A 17,136-nucleotide genomic window follows, 5' to 3' on the forward strand; every position below is an offset into this window, starting at 1 on the left:
CAGAGGGAATGAACAGAACAGGGCAATTTACTGAGTGATCTATCTCCTGTTGTCCAGTCCCAGCTTCTAGCAGTCAGAGGGTTAGGGACACCCATAGAATGGGGTTACATTCCCTGACCATGTTGGCTAATAGTCATTGATGGACCTAACCTCTATGAACTTATCTAATTCATTTTTGAAAGCAGTTATAATTTTGGCATTTATAACATCCCCTTGCAATGAATTCTGCAGGTTGAGTGCCTTGTGTGAAGTAGCACTTCCTTATTGTTTTAAGCCTACTGTCTATGAATTTCATTGGGTGATCCTGGTTCTTACGTTAGGTGAAGAGGTAAATAACACTTCCTTATTCACTTTCTCCACACCAGTCAAGATTTTCTAGACATTTATCTGATCCCCCCCCCTTAGTCATCTCTTTTATAATCTGAACAGTCCCAGTCTTTTTAACCTCTCCTCCTATGGAAACTGTTCCATACCCCTAGTCATTTTGTTTTCCCATTTTAATATCTTTTTTGAGATGGGGTGACCAAAACTGCACACAATATTCAAGGTGTGGGCAGCATGGCTGGCTCTGTCCAGGTGGCAGGGCTGCGAGCTCCTGCTGCTCTGAGCATCATGGTAAGGGGGCAGTGGGGTGGAGGGGTTGGATAAGAGGCAGAGGGTCCCAAGGGGCAGTCAGGGGACAGGGAGCAGGAAGGGTTGGATAGGTCAGGGGTTCTGAGGGGGGCAATAAGTGGGAGGGGACAGATGGGGGTGGGGGCCAGGCTGTTTGAGGAGACACAGCCTTCCTTACCCAGCCCTCCATACAGTTTCACACCGCGATGTGGCCCTTGGGCCAAAAAGTTTGCCCACCCCTGATTTATATAGTGGCATTATGATATTTTCATAGAATCATAGAATCATAGAATATCAGGGTTGGAAGGGACCCCAGAAGGTCATCTAGTCCAACCCCCTGCTCAAAGCAGGACCAAGTCCCAGTTAAATCATCCCAGCCAGGGCTTTGTCAAGCCTGACCTTAAAAACCTCTAAGGAAGGAGATTCTACCACCTCCCTAGGTAACGCATTCCAGTGTTTCACCACCCTCTTAGTGAAAAAGTTTTTCCTAATATCCAATCTAAACCTCCCCCATTGCAACTTGAGACCATTACTCCTCGTTCTGTCATCTGCTACCATTGAGAACAGTCTAGAGCCATCCTCTTTGAAACCCCCTTTCAGGTAGTTGAAAGCAGCTATCAAATCCCCCCTCATTCTTCTCTTCTGCAGACTAAACAATCCCAGCTCCCTCAGCCTCTCCTCATAAGTCATGTGCTCTAGACCCCTAATCATTTTTGTTGCCCTTCGTTGTACTCTTTCCAATTTATCCACATCCTTCCTGTAGTGTGGGGCCCAAAACTGGACACAGTACTCCAGATGAGGCCTCACCAGTGTCGAATAGAGGGGAACGATCACGTCCCTCGATCTGCTCGCTATGCCCCTACTTATACATCCCAAAATGCCATTGGCCTTCTTGGCAACAAGGGCACACTGCTGACTCATATCCGGCTTCTCGTCCACTGTCACCCCTAGGTCCTTTTCCGCAGAACTGCTGCCGAGCCATTCGGTCCCTAGTCTGTAGCGGTGCATTGGATTCTTCCATCCTAAGTGCAGGACCCTGCACTTATCCTTATTGAACCTCATTAGATTTCTTTTGGCCCAATCCTCCAATTTGTCTAGGTCCTTCTGTATCCTATCCCTCCCCTCCAGCGTATCTACCACTCCTCCCAGTTTAGTATCATCCGCAAATTTGCTGAGAGTGCAATCCACACCATCCTCCAGATCATTTATGAAGATATTGAACAAAACGGGCCCCAGGACCGACCCCTGGGGCACTCCACTTGACACCGGCTGCCAACTAGACATGGAGCCATTGATCACTACCCATTGAGCCCGACAATCTAGCCAGTTTTCTACCCACCTTATAGTGCATTCATCCAGCCCATACTTCCTTAACTTGCTGACAAGAATGCTGTGGGAGACCGTGTCAAAAGCTTTGCTAAAGTCAAGAAACAATACATCCACTGCTTTCCCTTCATCCACAGAACCAGTAATCTCATCATAAAAGGCGATTAGATTAGTCAGGCATGACCTTCCCTTGGTGAATCCATGCTGACTGTTCCTGATCACTTTCCTCTCCTCTAAGTGCTTCAGGATTGATTCTTTGAGGACCTGCTCCATGATTTTTCCAGGGACTGAGGTGAGGCTGACTGGCCTGTAGTTCCCAGGATCCTCCTTCTTCCCTTTTTTAAAGATGGGCACTACATTAGCCTTTTTCCAGTCATCCGGGACTTCCCCCGTTCGCCACGAGTTTTCAAAGATAATGGCCAAGGGCTCTGCAATCACAGCCGCCAATTCCTTCAGCACTCTCGGATGCAATTCGTCCGGCCCCATGGACTTGTGCACGTCCAGCTTTTCTAAATAGTCCCTAACCACCTCTATCTCTACAGAGGGCTGGCCATCTCTTCCCCATTTTGTGTTGCCCAGCACAGCAGTCTGGGAGCTGACCTTGTTAGTGAAAACAGAGGCAAAAAAAGCATTGAGTACATTAGCTTTTTCCACATCCTCTGTCACTAGCTTGCCTCCCTCATTCAGTAAGGGGCCCACACTTTCCTTGGCTTTCTTCTTGTTGCCAACATACCTGAAGAAACCCTTCTTGTTACTCTTGACATCTCTTGCTAGCTGCAGCTCCAGGTGCGATTTGGCCCTCCTGATATCTTTCCTACATGCCCGAGCAATATTTTATACTCTTCCCTGGTCATATGTCCAACCTTCCACTTCTTGTAAGCTTCTTTTTTATGTTTAAGATCCGCTAGGATTTCACCATTAAGCCAAGCTGGTCGCCTGCCATATTTACTATTCTTTCGACTCATCGGGATGGTTTGTCCCTGTAACCTCAACAGGGATTCCTTGAAATACAGCCAGCTCTCCTGGACTCCCTTCCCTTTCATGTTAGTCCCCCAGGGGATCCTGGCCATCTGTTCCCTGAGGGAGTCAAAGTCTGCTTTCCTGAAGTCCAGGGTCCGTATCCTGCTGCTTACCTTTCTTCCCTGCGTCAGGATCCTGAACTCAACCAACTCATGGTCACTGCCTCCCAGATTCCCATCCACTTTTGCTTCCCCCACTAATTCTACCCGGTTTGTGAGCAGCAGGTCAAGAAAAGCGCTCCCCCTAGTTGGCTCCCCTAGCACTTGCACCAGGAAATTGTCCCCTACGCTTTCCAAAAACTTCCTGGATTGTCTATGCACCGCTGTATTGCTCTCCCAGCAGATATCAGGAAAATTAAAGTCACCCATGAGAATCAGGGCATGCGATCTAGTAGCTTCCGTGAGTTGCCGGAAGAAAGCCTCATCCACCTCATCCCCCTGGTCCGGTGGTCTATAGCAGACTCCCACCATGACATCACTCCTGTTGCACACACTTCTAAACTTAATCCAGAGACACTCAGGTTTTTCCACAGTTTCGTACCGGAGCTCTGAGCAGTCATACTGCTCCCTTACATACAGTGCTACTCCCCCACCTTTTCTGCCCTGCCTGTCCTTCCTGAACAGTTTATATCCATCCATGACAGTACTCCAGTCATGTGAGTTATCCCACCAAGTCTCTGTTATTCCAATCACGTCATAATTCCTTGACATCACCAGGACCTCCAGTTCTCCCTGCTTGTTTCCAAGGCTTTGTGCATTTGTATATAAGCACTTGAGATAACCTGTTGATCGCCCCTCATTCCCAGTATGAGGCAGGAGCCCTCCCCTCACAGACCTTCCTGCCTGTGCTTCCACCCGGTATCCCGCTTTCCCACTTACCTTCAGTCTTATTCTCTCTCTCTTTCCTCATTCTATTTACTTTTTTGACTGCTGTTGCACATTGAGTAGATATTTTCAGAGAACTTTTCACAATGATTCCAAGAGCTCTTTCTTGAGTGGTAACAGCTAATTTAGATCCCATCACTTTGTATGTATACTTGGGGTTATGACAGGTTGCAGAGTAGCAGCCGTGTTAGGCTGTATCTGCAAAAAGAAAAAGGAGTACTTGTGGCACCTTAGAGACTAACAAATTTATTTGAGCATAAGCTTTCGTGAGCTACAGCTCACTTCATCGGATGCTTGATAAGTTTATAAATAAATTTGTTAGTCTCTAAGGTACCACAAGTACTCCTTTTCTTTTTACTTGGGATTATGTTTTCCAATGTGCATTAGTTTGCATTTATCGTCACCCAGTTTTGTGAGATACCTTTGTAACTCTTCACAGTGAGCTTTGGACTTATCTTGAGTAATTTTGTATCTGAACACTTCATCCCCTCACTGTTTACCCCTTTTTTCAGATCATTTATAAATATGTTGAAGAGCACTGGTCCCAGAACAAATCCATGGGGGACCCAGCTATTTACCACTCTTCACTGTGAAAACTGACCATTTATTCTTACCCTTTGTTTACTGTCCTTTAACCAGGTTCTTATCCATGAGAGGACCTTCCCTCTTATCCTATGACTGCCTACTTCACTTAGGAAGCTGTGGTAAGGGACCTTGTCAAAGGCTTCCTGAAAGTCCAAGTACACCACATCCACTGAATCACCCATGTCCAGATTCCTACTGATACCCTCAAAGAATTCTAATAGATTGATGAAGCATGATTTTCCATTACAAAATGTGTTGACTCTTTACCAACAAATTGTTTTCATCTGTGTATCTGGTTGAAACTATAGTAAAGAACAAAATTATCAATTTGCCTAGTTCTGAAGTTAGTTTTACCAGCCTGTAATTACCACTGGAGACTTTTTTAAAAAAAAAACCAACATTACATTAGCTATCGACAAGTCATCTGTTATAGAGTCTGATTTAAGCAGTAGGTTATATACCACACTTAGTTGTTCTGCAATTTACTATTTCACATAAGAATGGCCATGCTGGGTCAGACCAACAGTCCATCTAGCCCAGTATCCTGTCTTCTGACAGTGGCCAATGCCAGGTGCTTCAGAGGAAACAAACAGAACAGGTAATCATCAAGTGATCCATCCTGTCACCCATTCCTTCAGAACTCTTGGGTGAATACCATCTGGTCCTGGTGACTTATTACTGTTTAATTTAGCTATTTGTTCCAAAACCTCCTCTAATGAATTCCTCAGTCTGGGATAGCGTCTCAGATTTATTACCTAAAAAGAATGGCTCAGGTGTATGATTCTCCCTTACATCCTCTGCAGTGAAGATTGATCCAAAGAATTCATTTAGCTTCTCCGCAATGGCCTTATCTTGAGTGCTCCTTTGGCACCTCGATCATCCAGTGGCCCCATGATTGTTTGGGAGGCTTCCTGCCTCTCATATACTTAAAAACTAATAGCAAATTTGTTTATGTCTAATGCTAGTTGCTTTTCAAATTCTTTTTTGACCTAATTATACTTTAACATTTGACTTGCAGAGTGTAATGCTCCTTTCTACTTTCCTCAGTAGGATTTCACTTCAATTTCTAAAGGATGCCTTTTTGCCTCTAATCACTTTTTTTACTCTGTTTAGCCATAGTGGCATTTTTTGATGCTCTGTTTGTTTAATTTGGAATATCCATATAGTTTGAGCCTCTGTTATGGTGGTTTTTAAAAGTTTCCATTCAGGTTGCGGGCATTTCACTCTTTTATTGTTCCTTTTCATTTCTGTTTAACGAGTCTCATTTTGTGTAGTCCCCCTTTTTGAAGTTTAATACTACTGTGGTGGGTTTCTTTGATATTTCCCCCCATAATGATTTTAAGTTTAGTTATATTATGGTTACTATTGCTGAGTGGTTCTGCTACATGCACCTCTTGGACGAGATCCTGTGCTCCACTTAGGAATAAATCAAGAACTGCCTCTCCCCTTGTAGGTTCCAGGACTAGCTGCTCCAAGAAGCAGTCATTAAATGGTATCTAGAAATTTTATCTCCGCATCCCATCCTGAGGTGACATGTTCCCAGTCACCCTGGAGACAGTTGAAATCCCCCATTATTACTGGGTTTCTGTTTTTGTAGCCTCTCTAATCTCCTGAGGATTTGGTCAGTAGCATATTCCTACACTAGGCCTATTATTCAAGCATAGAATCTTTAGGGATAGAAATTCCATGTGAAGTACTGTTTGATTCATTTAAGATTTTTACTATACTATATTTTACTTTATTCTTTCTGTCACATATAGTGCCTCTCCCGCACCAGCACAACCTACTTTGTCATTCCTATATATTTTGTACCATGGTATTACCATGTCCCATTGATCATCATCATTCCTTCACATTTCTGCGATGCCTATTTTATCAATAGCCTTATTTAATACCAGGCACTCAAGTTCACCCATCTTAGTATTTAGACTTCTAGCATTTGCATAAGAGCATTTATAAAGTGTGTCAATATTTAGTGGTCTTCCTTCATGTGTTATACTTGAATAGGACTCTTTCCTTTGACTGTTTTTCTTCAGTTTCCACCAGTCCTTTATCAACTTCTATCCTCTCCTCTTTACTGGGATATAGAGAATCCCCTTTAATAAATCCTCCCCTAAGGGATGTGATTGTCTGAACTGTGTGTTCCTTCACACCTGTCAGCTTTCCCCCTGCCCTTAGTTTAAAAGCAATTTAAGCTCTCAGTATACATCATTAAATTTAACAGTTACAATAGTAAGGAGTTTAAGATTTTAAAGTCAGAAAGCAACACTTTCTTTCCATTGCTTCAGTTTGGACTTTGATGTTTTATAATTTACTTGTAAACATCAGATCTTAGGCTCAAATACCTACTCTAAATTATTATGCTTTTTTCCTGTTTCTTAGAATTGTCTTTCATATGTTTTCCAGACCAGTGCAGCTTTTCATTAAACAGTGTAGTGGAACAGCAATAGCACTGGTGCAGTTTGCTGAGAGTGAAGCCATACAAGTTCTGGCTGGCTGTTGGCAGCATTTGCCAGCTGTATGATGCAAGGTCACTCCATTTTTTTCTTGGCACCAGCCAAATCTCTATCGCTTTCTTACAGCATATTACATCTTTGCCAATTTTTTCCTAGTGCACTTCAGTCTAATTTATCCCTGAAGCAGAGAAACAACTATATTTTGACATTTGGCAAAAACAAAGTCCAGAGAATAATGACTCTGAAAAACAAAGTAAAATAACTAGCTTAGTCTAACTCGAAGGTGCACAATTAATGGATGCTCAGGATCCGAGACCAAACTTTTCAAACCTGGCACCTAAACAAAAGGGCCCTTGCTTTCACCATTATAAGCTGTGGGGGCTCAGCACATTTGAATGTTAGGCCACTTATATTTTAAGAGGCTCACAAATGGATTTTTATGTTTAACAATAGGTAATTAAATTTGAAAAAAGTTTGGCCCTAATCTCTAAAGTAATCCAGCCAAAAATACATGGTCAGACTGATACAACTAGTAACCATTCTCTCCCCTAGTACGTCATATCCCTTCAGTTGTCCACTCCTTTACATGGAAATATCAGAAGGAGCCACACAACATTCATTGTTTCTCATGGGATTCCAAGAGGAGGTGTCATAAATATAAAGGGAAGGCTAACCACCTTTAAATCACTCCTGGCCAGAGGAAAAACCCTTTCACCTGTAAAGGGTTAAGTAGTAAGAACCTCACTGGCACCCGACCAAAATGACCAATGAGGAGACAAGATACTTTCAAAGCAGGAGGGGGTGGGGAACAAAGGGTCCTCTCTGTCTGTGTGATGCTTTTGCTGGGACCAGAGCAGGAATGCAGGTCAGAACTCCTATTAAGCGATCTAGTTAGATATGCGTTAGATTCTGTTTTGTTTAAATGGCTGATAAAATAAGTTGTGCTGAACGGAATGTATATTCCTGTTTTTGTGACTTAGGTTTTGCCTAGAGGGATTCTCTATGGTTTGAATCTGATTACCCTGCAAGGTATTTACCATTCTGATTTTACAGAGGTGATTCTTTTAGTTTTTCTTTAAATTAAAATTCTTCTTTTAAGAACCTGATCGCTTTTTCATTGTTCTTAAGATCCAAGGGTTTGGGTCTGTGTTCACCTATGCAAATTGGTGAGGATTTTTATCAAGCCTTCCCCAGGAAAAGGGGTGTAGTGCTTGGGGGGATATTCGGGGGGGGGAAGACGTTTCCAAGTGGGCACTTCTGTTATTTTTGTTAGACACTTTGGTGGTGGCAGCTTTTAACCTAAGCTCGTAAGAATAAGCTTGGGGGTCTTTCATGCAGGTCCCTACATCTGTACCTTAGAGTTCAGAGTGGGGAAGGAACCTTGACAGGAGGAGAGAAGAAAAAACACAAGTGAGGTGTATAGAGAACAGCAGAGGGAGGAAAAATATATATATATGGTATACACTTCTGAAGACCACTAAGCATTGTGATGATAGCCTAGTACTTCAGTTAGTGTTCCTAAATTCTTTACAACCCGTCTCAACAGAAACAGAAATTGTCATACCACAACTGGCTTGCAGCTCATCTGCTCTGAAGGCCTGCTAATGCTAGAAATGATTCTTCAAAAGCTTTTATCATGCACCTAGTTGTGAATACTTCTCCCTGGAGAGAAAATGCAACTGCAAATTCTGGCCTTGCTATTTAAGTGTCTAGTTTTTGTTGTTTTAAGAAAAAAAATTACCATAAAACAGTGAGTCACCAAATCCTGTGCCTCTAAGCACTCCCCTGCCAGCATGAACTCCTCACCTGTGCCTTTGACACCTAACAAGGCAGAAAAAAAGGTTACTCACCCTATGTAGTAACTGAGGTTCGAGATGTGTGTCCCTATGGATGCTCCACTTTAGGTGCACTTGCATCCCTGCATCTAGAATTGGAGATTTTTGGTAGCAGTGCTTGTTGCGCCCTCCCACCTCCCCATCTCATGTAGTAAGCAGTGACTATATTGTCCTGTGTGGTCCAACTGCCCTCAGTTTCTTCTTTACCCACAGAGTCCATGTCTGAACTCCGAAGCAGAGAGGAGGAAAGTGCGTATTGGATCACTCATGTGGACACACAGGGTGAGTAACCTTCTCTTCTTCTCATGGTAGTGTCCCATATGGATGTTCTACTTTAAGTGACTGTAGAGCAGCACCCCTCATTGGGGGGGGGGGGGATAGGGCTTTAGAATCAGATCTCTTAGGACTGACAGTTATCACTAACAGAACATCTGATGTTAGTCTTGCACAATTGCATAATGTTCAGTGAAAATGTGCACTGATGCTAGGGTTGCTGCTTTACAAGTGTCTGTGATTGGTACATTGTTCAGGAAAGCAATCATGTAAACTATGTTTGAGCAATGAGTAGGGGCTGAAAATGTTGTTAACGGTAACAAAGGTGAATGCATTCAGAAATCCATTTTGAGAGCCTGTGTTTCAATATGGCAGATCCTCTTGATCTTTCTGTAATAGGCAGGTATAGTCATGGTGACTTCTGAACAGTTTAGTTCTTTCACAGTAGAAGGGCGCTGGCCTTCTAATATCTAGTGTGTGGAATAGGGCTTCTCATTTACTTCTATGTGGTTTGCAGAAGAACATAAGGTGAATTGATTTGTTTAGATGGAATGAAGACAGTACTTTAGGTAAAAAGAAAAAGGAGTACTTGTGGCACCTTAGAGACTAACACATTTATTAGAGCATAAGCTTTCGTGAGCTACAGCTCACTTCATCGGATGCATCCGATGAAGTGAGCTGTAGCTCACGAAAGCTTATGCTCTAATAAATGTGTTAGTCTCTAAGGTGCCACAAGTACTCCTTTTTCTTTTTGCGAATACAGACTAACACGGCTGCTACTCTGAAACCAGTACTTTAGGTAGGAACTTAAGGTGTAGTCGTAACATGACTATCTTTGAAGAAGATGTGTAGGGAGAGTATATCATGGGCCCCTATTGCCCCTACTCTTCAAGAAAGGCCGTCTTCATCGATAGATGTACGAATTCGAACGGGAAACCAGTGAGGCAGCATAAGACTAGGTTAGGATCCCAAGGTGTAGTAGAGTCTCATTCTTCCAGGTATGAGTTTCAAAGTCCTGTGAGAAATCTCTGTCACTCGATGGGTGAAAACCGAATGATCATCAACCTTGTGGTGAAAGGCCATGATAGCTGTGAGACACTCTAACTGAGCTTGTGGATAACCCTGATCTTTTGAGTTCTAAGAGGTAGTCCAGTATCAGTAGCAAGGGAGAGACTATAGCTGTGACCTGTTTGTTGTCACACCAGCTCTGGAATCTCTTCCATTTGTGGAGGTAAGTACACCATATCATTGATCGCCTGCTATTTAATAGAATTGCTTTTACTGCCTCTGAACAGATCATCTCAGCAGTCTGCATCTCAAAGATGACCAGGTCTTTTGGAGGTCTTAATACTGATGATGCTGATGCTGTCACCACAAGAACTGTGGGAGGCATTCATGTTGGTGCTGTGGGAGGTTTGTGTGTTGGTGCTGAGATCATTCTGCATTCTCCCAATTGTCTGGTAAGTAGCACCAAGGGTTTCATTGCTGCCAAGACACTCAGTATTGTGTGTTTAGTCGGTGCCCTCAGTGCGGTCTTTGAGCTTCTCTTTGCCACCAATACCTGATGGTGCCATGTTATCCAGTCCTGCTCTCTTGGGGTACTTGGATTTAACAGCAGTGCCAGTACCAGATGTCCCAGGGGAATCAAAGGTACTGAGGCTTGCGCCTAATGGTGCCGAGGCTACCTACCTTTTGGGGGACCTTTTCCTCTGGGATAGATCCTTGGTGTACAAATTGGTGGCCCATTTCTTGGTGACTCTTCATAGGCAGTGAAGAGTTTGGAGCAGCAGATGTCAGGACCAATGGTGACCACTGTCCAGGACGAGTAATGGGCCTGAGATCTGAGGCTGGCCACAGTGAACTCTCCATCATTAAGAACTTCAGCTTTAGGTCATAGGCTTTTGGGGACTGTGCTTTCCGCTTGCAACAATAGGTGCACTTTTTTGGTATGTGTGTCTCTCCAAAGCAAAGAATGCACTGGGAGTGCCCACTGCCCATCAGGATGGGGGGGAGGTATGTGTGTGTGGGGGGGGAGGAACAGAAGCAACTATTAACTATCACTACAAAAAGTTAGTGAAGAAAATTCTCTAGAAAAGGCTCTGCTAGGGCTTCCCTTTCAGGCCAAGGGTGGTTGAGAAGAAACTGAGGGCAGTTGGACCACACAGCACTATATAACCACTGCTCATAACACAAGATGAGGGGAGCACATGTGCAGTCCAACATGCACTGCTACCAAAAATCTCCAATCCAAGGTGCAGGGATGCAAGCACACCGAAAATGGAGCACCAATACCAGGACACTACTTGAAGAAACTGCAACGCCTTTTGATGCCCTTCCTGTGACTTTGGCATTGCTGGGTCAACGGACTCATCCTGCTTGCTCTTCCTCCCCTGAGAGTGGAGACTTTGTTTTTCAGGATGGACAGTCACACTATTGACTGTCAAATCTGAGTCAACACTGCCTTTAAACCAAACGCACTAGCTAAGAAAGATACAAGAAATAAAATAAATGTATCAACTCTATTTTCATCTATGCTAAGACTGCACAGAGCCTTCCTAGGTTGTGACTATGTTATTTAGCTCAAAGGAAAAATGAAGGCATCTATGACCTTAACACTGGAAGCTGTATGTGTCCCTACAGTACATATCTATCCCTTTCCCCGCCTGCTCTCCCCACCCCCCAAGTTCAAGGTCAGTAAAAAATGCAACTTGCTTCTTCTAAATAGTCCATGTTGCCTCTTTCAGGAAAAGTCCATCCCTCTGTTACATCTCCCAGCACACTGTGGTATTGTTCTCTCACTATGGTGTACCAAGTTCTTGGCCCTGCTACTGGCCCTGCTCCAGCAATGCACATGGGCCACAATGTCAGCTTAATCAGCCTCCTGAGAATTTCCCAGGTGGTATATAGCTGCCACAGAGGCTCTGAGCAATTTCCCCATTGAGAATTCAGTGCAGAAACTTTGGCCATGGAAAGAGTATGGCTGGAGCACCACTGCACTCCAGCAACCCCTATCTTCTGGAACAGCTCCTGGGGGCCACAGGCAGCTAAGCATAACGGAGGGTAGGCCTGAGTCCACTTTATGTTGTGGCACAGGCTGGTTCAGCTCCTGGCAGGCTCCAGGAGCCACAAAAGTAGCGTAAAGCCACCTTTAACAATCTCCTACTTCCTAGTCCTGTGCAGACAGTAGGTTGGTCAAACTGGAGGAGCTGGCTCTAATCCATGCTCGCTTGTGCCTTCAGAATATGCCCCATCTAGCCACCAATCCTTTTCCAAAGTTGTAACCTACAGTAAATCTCTAGTATTTTTGTAACAGGCTCTTACTCAATCCAGCATCAGACTTTGGTTCTGCCCCTTCTTCCAGATAACTGCACCCAGTCACTTGCAAGTTAGACACTCCTTCTTGGAGTTTATTAAAACACCACCACAGATAAGACACATTAGCTTGAATCAGAACACTCTTTCCCCTAGCTAAGCTCAACAGTTCCTTCCCAGAAACCCAGATCTTGATGCTTTGCATTTCTTCAAGTCCCTTAAGGTACTTCCTCACTGCAGCTGGAAGCATGCTTCCTGGCACTGAGATACATGCCCAAGTATGTACCCATGGGTGTGAACATGTCTGTACTCTGCTGGCTAGCATGAGTCTCATGCTGATCCAAAACATCATTGTACAGTAGATGACCTTTTGCAGGGATTCCTCAGCCCTTTTCTGAAAATCCAAATCCAGCTCTGAGAGAAAGATTTCAGGTTAGCTAAATAATGTTCATATCAAACAGCATAACCTAGAGGATCTACTGTTGATTGTACTCGATACAATTTCCATGAGGTTCTGGTAGAATATCATCCCACCCTCTGAATCTTAACTTAGACAAGTTGTACTAAATTCTGCTCTTACATACTCCTGTGAAATTCATTTGAAACAATAGGTTTATCTGTATGGTGTTACCTCTGTGTACCTTAAAACAGAATTAGGTCCCCGATGCCCAAGGTACTGTTCAAATAGATTCAGGATCAGGAATGTTTCCTGTCAGAGATCCACTTCCTGGATTATAGTATCCAAGCAGATATTGTCCCTCATGCTACAAGCAGTGAATGTGATATCATTGAACCTAGTAACATTGTCAGTAAAACAATATAATTATAATGTTGGTGAGTAGTGTAACAGGGTTAGCACCCACCTCTCACAAGTGCCCCATTCCAGTTGGGCATGTCTGCATTCTTTAGTTCTGGTGACCCCTTTCGGTTGTTCTCAGTGACACAGCACTCCAACCAAGTCACACTATCTGCACGTTAACCAGCACAAACCCCTTCTGGGGCATATGGTCCATCTCAGGACCCCTCTGGTGGTATCTCTGTTGAGTCCTCCCTGGGCTTTGGTCTTTAAGTAATCCAGCCCTGGTAGGGGACTGTATCCCCAGAGCTTCTTCCCTGAAGACACTATCTTCCTGCAGCCCTCCCCAGGCTCAGTCCTAGAAACCAGCCAGGAGCTCCCTCAGTGCTCACCCAGTCCCTGCTAGCAAACCATCCATGGCCCTGCTGCTCTTCCAGGCAGCCAGGCTTGCAGTCCTTTCTTCTCTTGCTGCAAGCAGAAACTGACTACTTCTTTGCTTTGCAGCTCCTTTTATATGGCCCTCCTGGGCCCTGATTGGCTCCTTCCTCTGCAGCCACTCTAGCCTGCTTGGAGGACCTCTCCACTGCTCCTTCCCTGGGATGGGTGTGGCAGAACCCTGAGGCCTACAGCAGGGGGTCTTTTGGCCTAGTCCACCCCATCATAAACCCATATTTACATTTGTATTCACATTTGTTTTAAATGACTTAGACAATGCAGTTTCCAGCATTCATTTAAAAACCTATTCCACAAATGCATAGATTGCATCAGTAGGAACTTTTCTCATTTTTATCCAAGACTGTAATAAGTGCCCATTTAATATTTCATTACAGCAGCGTGCCAGGCAATGTGCAGAGGTAGGCACAATGCCTACCCTGAAGATCTTATAGATTTTGCTTTAACTAAAGACCCACAAAAATGGAAAGACTAGCAGTGGATCCAGTCACCACCATACAAAGCAGGCTGTAGCTCAACTCCCTAAAATTCTTCCTCCATTTATCGATTTGTCCTAGCAATATAATCATCTTCAGGCCATCTGGATAGTGTCATCAACCTTATAAGCCAACTCATCAGGCATGGTGAGTGAATCCATGAATCATGACCAGCTGTGAAGAAATTCTGCCAGGGTGTTTCCCAGATTGGAATTTCTTTAATTATAAAAAGAATAGGAGTACTCAAATTGACCCAATTAATAAAAAAGATCCAAAGCTCATGCAAGAAAGGCTCTGTTGGATCCTAATAGTTATGATCTAGGCCAGAAGGAGGAGGATTTCAGGGGAATTCCACTGCAAGATCAAGGATTCCATAAACCTCTGTGAAAGAACTGTTTCCATGAGGTTAGAAAGTCTATGGTCCTTTATAAAAAAAAAAGAGGCTAATTCCAGTGTCTTGATGAAAACCACTCTCAGTTGAACAGGTCCTAATGCTCTGTATGAGCTCTTGTGCATGTATAATTGCCAATGTAGTTATCTACAGAGAAACCACCTTTACCTCTGGCCATCATTAAAAAACAACTAATTACCTGCAGTAATCCCCAGTGATAACCGAAATACTTCTGGATTTCACTTTGCAGAATGGAAAAAACTATGTCATCTCAGACATCACTATATGGTGACCGTCAACAAAGGCTGAGTTTTAATGGCAGCCATTTATTGGCTTGTAAAATACTGAGATATGTCAAGTGTAAAATATACTGATGTAATGGGATGTTCAGAGAGCCAGATGACCTAGTGGTTAGCATGCCTGGTTTCTAGTCTTTCTCCCCAAAAAAGGGATGGCAGGTAGAGATGCCTGGCTCCTGCCCTTGATTGGAGACATGACAGTGTCAGCCTGCCTCAGGGGCTACCTCTCAAGCAAAGCATGATAGAGGGACCCAGGCCCACCCCCTCCACTGGGACCCAGGCCACAGCCATGTGGGAAACAGCACTTGCTGAGTCCTCTACACAGAGAATCTAAGCCTGATGCCCTAGACCACATCCTACCTATATTCCCCTTCAGCTTGGAGCGTGGTCTCCTACAGTGCAAACAATCAGGAGTTTAACAGAGTTCAAATGAGCAGAGCCCCTTAGGACCTGTGAGCTCACTCTCTCTCTCAAAAAAAGCAGGGGGGGAGGGGAGGGTAGAATTGGAGAATGTACTATCTGTGGGGCTCACCTGTGCTGTGGGCCCATCTAAGGCTCAACCTTCTGTGTGACTTTGTGACCCGTCTTGCCTCCAACCTGTTCACTCTTCCACCCTCTCCTAGCCTCTGTGCTCCTCTTAACCTTTTAAAAATGGGAGTCTAAAGCATCTGTCAATCAGCAAGCAGGGTTATTACTTAATCATTGAGAATACTGTATATCTCTGGTCTGATATAGTACGGTCCACCCACTTAAAATGAAATCACAAATAATTTAGAGCTGTTTATGCTAGGAAAACTGTGGGTGTATAGGGAAAGTTGACATCATCTCTGCTGTCTGATGTTGCCTTTGGAGAAATGTACAATACAGCAGCATTCAACTTAAATTCTCAGCCTGATAACAAAGCTATAAAGAAAAAACTGTTCCACAAATTTACTGCATCCAGATAATAAAAGACTATGTGAATAGGTTGTTCTTTAAAAAGACTATAGTAAGATCTTTTACACTCTAGATTTCCTGCAGGGAAAAAAAGAACTCTTTTCTTTATTCATTATTGACTAGATTATTGGAAATGATATTTGAAATAATTTTACACAGTTATTATTGGAAGGCTGGTTTCTACAACACAAACTTCAGACTCTGTGAAAAAAAATCTTGCAGCTCTTAACTGTTTATATTAGAAATATGTTTAAAAAATAATTCCAAGATCAAACATCACATCTAAACATTCAGTAACATTTTGGACCACATCAGTTTACAACACCTGCTGTGATGTAAGGAAATGATCAGATCCTCTGCATCATCCTTGTTATTGGCAATTTTTAAGTTTTTGTGAGAAAGCACATACACACAGAAAGAGAAAAGCAGAAGGGACCAAAGGAGCAGGTTACCCTGACAATAAACTGAAGTTAGCCAAATATGACCTAATTTCTCCACCTAACAATCCAGGAAGAATTGTTTCCAAATGATTTACTTACATGAAGAAAATCCTTTTTTGGTGTCCCCTGGCTGTTGATGTTTAAAAAAAATGCCCAAAATGTTAACCCTTTCTACAGTTATCTAAAGTGCTGAATATTCTTTTGTGGTTTATCCATTTCTTTGTTAGTTTACCTTTAGAATCTTATTATTGCATATTTATATTGCAGTAATTTCCTGAGGCTCCAATCATGACTAGGGCTCCATTGTGCTAGGTAACTTACAAACATATATGGAGACCTGGTCTCTGCCCTGAAGCGTTTACTGTCTAAGTAATGACGCTGGTGACAATTTGGTGTCATGAAACACCCAGACCAGAGCAAGCAGTGGACAGACCTACTAAGAAACAGGCAGTGTAATGACATCTAGTGTGTCTTAAAATTGTTCATTTGCCTGTATTATAATACTGAAGTTGCACTTTCAGGGGGATCTTCCTAGAAGAGAGAAATAAATTCAGATATGTGGGACATAGTCCAGTAATGCCTATGGGCATACCACCTCAGGCTAACAGCTCGTCGCCTAGCTAGTAGCTGGAAAAAGAGTTCTTGGAAGAAAACCTAGATCTTGTAGAAAGTAGTTCTGATAATTCAGTAAGTGGTACACTTCCCTTTTTAATCAATACCTAACCAATAGCTAGGGGGCACTGCTGTCTGTTAAGTGCTGCCTTTTGGGTGAGAAGTTTAAAAACATAGGTGTCTTGATATCTGTATGATTGTTAAATATCCCATAATTTAACTGAATGTCGTAAACTTCATTTCCTGCCTTAAACTGTTGTGTTGCTCTGCATTGTTAAACAGTTCCATCATTTTACCACAGAGCTGAATACAATTCAGTGGTTGGCATAGATTTACATTTGCAAAACACTTTTGGATCCTTCTAGATTAAATTTGCTGAATAAAGATAAAATGTCATCTTTATCCTTTAATTACACTTTCTGCCTGCCAT

The 17,136-nt window shown here is 43.2% G+C and overlaps 1 long non-coding RNA gene across 1 annotated transcript in view; it reads right to left on the bottom strand.

The window, feature by feature from the left end:
- Positions 1–15,455, bottom strand: part of LOC122458654 — a 75,103-nt gene extending 59,648 nt beyond the window's left edge. Inside the window, exon 1 of the long non-coding RNA XR_006278762.1 lies at positions 13,492–15,455. This is a non-coding gene — a long non-coding RNA (uncharacterized LOC122458654). The remainder of the gene's footprint in view (positions 1–13,491) is intronic.
- Between the last annotated feature and the right edge of the window lie 1,681 nt (positions 15,456–17,136).

The sequence above is a fragment of the Dermochelys coriacea genome, chromosome 2 (genome assembly GCF_009764565.3).
Source record: "Dermochelys coriacea isolate rDerCor1 chromosome 2, rDerCor1.pri.v4, whole genome shotgun sequence".
Classification (NCBI taxonomy): Eukaryota; Metazoa; Chordata; order Testudines; family Dermochelyidae; genus Dermochelys; species Dermochelys coriacea.